General features: G+C 49.7%; 1 protein-coding gene across 2 annotated transcripts in view; it reads right to left on the reverse strand.

The window, feature by feature from the left end:
• The window catches only part of EPB41L3 (erythrocyte membrane protein band 4.1 like 3), a 201,841-nt gene extending 199,947 nt beyond the window's left edge, over window positions 1-1,894 (reverse strand). Inside the window, exon 1 of one of the 2 annotated variants that reach the window (XM_048840333.2) lies at window positions 1,643-1,894. The gene's annotated coding sequence lies outside the window, so the exon portion shown is untranslated. The remainder of the gene's footprint in view (window positions 1-1,642) is intronic. The other variant, XM_048840325.2, reaches the window with a different exon arrangement.
• Between the last annotated feature and the right edge of the window lie 4,106 nt (window positions 1,895-6,000).

Below are 6,000 nucleotides of genomic sequence, written 5' to 3' on the forward strand. Positions count from 1 at the left end.
TCAGCATGAGTTGTTCGTATAATGCTGCTAAAACCTCCAGTCACTGATAAAACCCACGTTGAATCTGCTGATTCAGTGTTTAACTTTGTACTCTGAGGATCTCTGCTTGTCATCAGTGCGCTACAACCCTGCGCCTGTGGCTATTTAAAGCTCGCCGTGTGTCTGGAAACAACTTTCAGCAGATTCCCAGCCCTCCCCTTTAGACGCATCTGAACGACCCGCGCCTCCTTTTAACCACAATGAAATGAAACCACCGAGCTATTAGTGGCTGGGCAAGTCTCATCTCAGCAACACGCTCGGACAATCAGCGAGTCCATTAGCTTAGGCAACGTGCCTAGTAATGCCCGTAGGTCACTCACAGGAACCCCACAAGATCGCGGTCTTCCGAAGGAGGAAAGATAGAGCACAAACGCACTTGAAAACAGTCCGATCCCAAAGCGATTTTACTAAAGAAGAACGTGCATTGCTGCGGAGTTTAAGGAGAGAGCCTTTAGCACACCCTCTCCTCCAGCCACCCTATGATAACTATAGCTGGGAGATGTAAACAGCCACCTACAATCCCCTACGTTATATCCATTAAAGCCTTCCATGTTCCTTTCAATTAGGGTACATTATATGAACGGGGGAGCGGCATTCCCCAGCGCCGAGGGATTTCAAAGACGACTCTTACATTACAGCAGTAGACAGTTGTACATGACTGGCAGCATACAGAACGCTACAGCCTAATCTGCAACGAGTCAGAGCCTTCAAAATAAGAGATCACAAGCTTCCAGAGCAGGATCTTGGGAGCAGTGAAGTCAATGACCAACCAAACTACCATTGGCTTTTACTGGCGCAAACTTGCGCTTGGAACCCGCTCCCGCGGAAGCCTCTGGGAGCTTCCCCATCTGGTGGGCTTGAGTGGGAGCAGGATCGGGCCCCTCTCACCTTTCCGCTTCGGAAGCGGAGAAGGGAGTCAAAAAGGAGAGGGAGGATCGCGCTCAGCACCCGACGCTGCCCGCAGCAGCTGATAACATTGGAGAGAAGCAAAAAGCAAGCGCGCTTGCAGCTCAACTCCTACCGATAGCGAAGAAACAAGCCCCACAGCAACTCGAAACTATGTATTAGCGGGGGAGCGAGAGAAAAGCCTGGGTTTGCACAGAAGGAAAAAAATCAAAGCAATGAAATCAGCCGGCTGCTGAAAGCTGCAGGTTACCCGCTTCGAGCCCAGCTTAGAGGATCGCCCAGCTCCTGCAGCCCCGTGCCCGACTGAAGACGCACTTCACAGAGCTTGGGAGAGCCGCGCTGCTGCACGTGAGCCCGCTGCCACCGCAGTCTAGTGTGAGATTTTATACCCGCTCCGAGCAGCTGTTTTAACCCATAGCTCCGCAGACACAGGGCAACGCACGGGCAGATATGTCCATGGGCAGGGATGAAGTCCGCGCCGGGCATCCCCCCGGCTGAACAGACTGGGGAAGGCAGGCAGGGAAGCAGGAGCAGCCGATGTCCACCAGCCTTTCCCACTGACCTCAAGCCAAGGACAGCACAGCGGTTCCTTCTGCGCATCGTTATCCGGCGCTGGCCGGGGCGTGCAAATACAACTGGGGCTCAGCAGGGCAAGGAGCAGGCGAGGGTTGGGGGGCAAGAAACTGAGGCACCTCACCTGAGTCCTCCGAGGAACAGGTCCTCCTGCCGCTCCGGAGGATGCTCCCCTTCGCCCCTTTCTCCGGGACAAGGGGCACAGGGCAGGGGAGTCCCAGCTGCGGCTCGGCACCCGGGAAGAGGCGCGCGCGCGCTCTCCCGCCGTCCCCGGCTGCTTTGACGCGCTCTGCACCCACGGCGGCGGGAGCGGGAGAGAGCCAAGCGGCGGCGGCACCAACTTCCCACCTGCAGCGCTCGCCGGGCTGGGAGCCAGCCCCGCCCGAGCCCGTCACGCCGGCCCCGCCCCGCGCGCCCACCGCGCCTCCCGATTGGTGCGCCCTGCGCTCCCCGCCCTCCCTGCCGGCGGGACGCAGCCCGGGCTGCCGCCGCGCTCTGCAGCAGAGGTGTTGGGATGTGGACGAGCGCGGGCTCCGGGGAGTTGCTGCTTGCATGACTCACGGCTCTTCCCAGGCAGAGAAAGAGGAATGAATTTGCAGACATGGCTGGGACGGGATGAGGAGAGGGTTTGGACAGAGGGTGTGATCTCATTTACACTGGTGTAACCCTGAAGCGCTATTCTGCATTTACACCCAGCCCATGCTAGCCCATTGGGGACCCTAAGCAGGAATATTTTGGAGAACCCTCGCTTGCACACAACACATCCTAATAATGAATAGGGGGGTCCTCTGGAGCTGCTTGGGGCCCTAAGCAATTGCACACAGCCTGCTTAAGAAGCCAAATGCCAGCTCTCCCCCTGTGAAATCAGAATCTAGTTCCAGGCACAGGCTGCTCAGAACTTTACAGCTCTGAGGATACTTGGACTAATTGTATCATGTCAGGAGAATGAAGGGGACACTTCCTCCCACCTCTCTCATTTCTTGGTGACAATGTTCTGAAGTATAGAGCGGCCAGGTCTGTTTTTTTCTAGAAAAATCATATTAGAGGACTGGCAGCTGTATAAGCTTCCCCCCCACACACCTTTCCAGAAATTATAAGAGGTATGCATGGAAATCCAGTGACAGATTTCCAGGCATCATTTTTCCTCTCTACAAGGAGTAGAGAACAGAAAGGGAAAACAATACAGGAGCTATCTTCCTCAGCTAAGCATGTTAGGGACCAGTCTCAGCAGTAATGGTAGAAATGATCTGATCTTGGCCTCTGCAGCATAACACAAAATAGTTTAATACAATTAGTAATGTTGCAGAGCGAGAATAATGATTTGTGCAGTAAAGAAGGATCCAGTAATTGACCCAGGGAAGCCACCTTTCAACTATTAATAGGTAGGACTGTTGCTATGTAACATGGGCTTTGTACTTAGTGGGGAAAATGTAGGGCTTGAAAATCCCACCTGTCTCCCCCCTTCCCTCAGCAGTCCTGCTAAAGCCCTTCTTTTGTCCAAGTTATGGGCAATCCTAGTTGCACAAAAGCACATTGAGGTTAGGAGGAGGATAGAATGGAAGAGGTCAGGGAAAGAAAAGAGGACACAGCTGTAGCCATGCAGCCCTTGAGTCTGAGGGCAGCTTATGGTCTGCAAATATGTGTTAAAAAAGCCCAGCCAAACAAACCAAAAAAAGCCTTACTATATTCTGCAGCAATCACCCAGAACACAGTCATTCTAATGTTCTGGATCAGTAATAATGTAGGCCCTTTTTATAAGAGTAGGTCAGTAAGATCCAAATTGTGCCCCACTCTACAGAGGTGCATGAGGTAGGGGAATAGTCACAAGTCACTGGGCACAGTGCTGGGCACAATCAGAATCGCTGCATTCAGGAAACACAAGGATGGTGCCGTGCCTTTGTCCATTGTGGTACTAGCCTCTTAAAGGGGTAGAGGCAATGCCTTCTGCCTTCCCTCATGGAGCACGAGGCAGTAGAGGGGGGTACTCACTGCAGCCTTTCAGTGTTTGTACCAGCAGCTGCACTCTAGCTCCTGGAGACATTAGGTCTGTCTCAGGCATGCCTACAAAAGCTCCTACTGCAGCTTTGGCTTTCAATTCCCCTATCACTGAGGCTGATTAAAATTGTATGTAACCCTAAGTTCAGAGGATTCATACCCTGGAGATCATTGCATAAGGGGAGGGTAGCTAGCCAGGTACCAGTGGCAAAGACTTAGGAACCCTTGCTTTATAAGGCAAGACTGTTGTTTCATGATAAGCTAAGAAAGATGTTCTTAGGCTGACTCAGCCAGGTTATCTTGATATCAAATGTAGTTATGTCAAGAAAGGCTGCTGGTTGTCTGCATTTTTTCCCCCCCTAGGCAGCTACATATAATTAACTTTGTGAAACTTCCCAGTTTGGAGTCTGACATAATGGATTAAGAAGAGCCAGAGAGAAAGAATTTAGTAAATAGCTGGGTAATAGCAATGCCTTCATTCTTTCTGCTGCTTGGCAGAATTTACATGGAAACTAATGTTACAGTTCTACACTGGGATGCACAAACATGGACCCTTGTGTGTCTGTAGGGTCCCAATAAAATCAATAGGACTCTGCAGAAGGTCTCACCAGCAGGACTGGGACCTAAGAGAATAGACCAGTTTAAATTCTCAGACTGAGGTCAGACATAGGTTCTCAGATACTGTGGTGATGAGCCAAGTATAAATACCTAGTTGAGATTAACGTGCATGATTTTAAAGTTAGTTTGCAGTTCCTTTCTGACTACCAGACAACTTGCTGGTTGGCAGCTTTGGTGTCCCATTTGGCTGAATAGGATTTTTCCTTTCCTCAGCTGCTTCATAGTAGAGAGAAACCAGAATAAGCATAGGGAGCCTTCAAGTTTATGACCCACACCAGCTATATTGAGAGAGATGAGGGAGCCTACAACAGATTAGAGAACTAGGCCCAGGTCTTCAGCTGGCATAAGTCAGCCTAGCCCCATTAGGTTTAACACAGCTGTGCAGATTTACACCAGTTTCAGTGGAGAGGACTTGTAGGTACATCAGAGTAGCAGGAGTAGTTTAGGCCTGTGGTAAAGAAAGTAGCCAGGGGCCTTTAACTGGGAAGATCTGAAAGAATCAAGAGAATTGTTGTACGGGGGAGACTAGAAGCAGGAAGACGGCAATCAGGGAAAGCAGTTGTTATGTAAGTACTACTAGAAGAAGCTGGCTTTAGGAAACTGTCGGGCAATAGTTTGATTAAAAAAAATTGGGAAAAAATGCTGACTCATGCTGGTGGGAAAAAGGCCCCTGCCAATCACAGTTGTGGAGGCATTAAAGGCCCTAATAGTGAGGAGTTCTAAAAATATTCATTCTAATGGTCAGAATGCCTGCTAAGAGAAATCTGACTTTGTGCTTTTAGTTTTGTCAAGCCATTGTACTCCTCAGGACACGACTGTATTTAAGGCAGGTTTTAAAAAAAAAAAAGTTCGCCAGTAACAGTGTGGCACCCACCTCTTATGAGCACCCATTCTGGTCAAGTGGGCCTGCAGTCTTCAAATAGTCCTGGCCCTGATATTGGACCATACTCTCAGACCTTCCTCCCTGGAGGCAATGGTTCTGCCCTCTTGATCTACTCTGGCCCCAGCTGGGCCATTAAGTAGTTCAGTTCCCCTTCTGGGGGCTTAATCACTGTCCAATTGTAGGCCAATTCCCACGTGGCCTATGGGGGACCCAAGCCCACCCACTACTGCAAGTCCCTGCCCAGGGACCCTAAGAATGATATCTACACACCACCATGTTCCTTTAACAAAACTGCCTTCAGTTCCCTGGGCCACTTCCCCAATGCTTCACCCTTACCTCAAGGCTCATTTAAATTTAGGCCCAGCAGCCAGCCAGGAGTTCTCGCACCTCCTCTGTCCCTGCCAGTACTGAGCTGTCCATGGTGCTGCAGTTCCCATTGGCCAGTCAAGAGCACCATTTGTACTCTTCTAGCTCTAGCAAGAAACTGACTGTTTCTTGCGCTGCAGCTCCTTTTATATGGCCCTTCTGGGCCCTCATTGGCTGCTCCCTGCAACTACTGTAGGTTGCTTGGAGGACTCCTCTACTGCTGCTTTCCTGGGACAGGTGTGGCAGGACACTGAGGCCTCCAGTAAAGGGCCTCTGGGCCTAGTCCACCCCATCATATCACCCTATTACAGCATTTCAGACAAATCTTTCCAACTAATGGTCCAGTTGGTAGATATTTAATACATATTTACATAATAGATTGTAATTGATCTGAAACCATTTTAATACGTATTGTGTTTAATATGAACACACTATAAAGCAGAATGTCTGTTTCTAAAATGAAAAATTTCACAAAAAGACTACACTAAAGTATCATCAATATGATCTGCACTAACTTAGCAAGTAATATTGCAGTAATATTGGATATGAAGTGGAGAGCTTATGACAGGAAGGGCATTCATATTGCTTGAGATTTAAACTCCCAAAAGCTATGCAGAATG

Source organism: Caretta caretta, chromosome 2, assembly GCF_965140235.1.
Source record: "Caretta caretta isolate rCarCar2 chromosome 2, rCarCar1.hap1, whole genome shotgun sequence".
Lineage (NCBI taxonomy): Eukaryota > Metazoa > Chordata > Testudines > Cheloniidae > Caretta > Caretta caretta.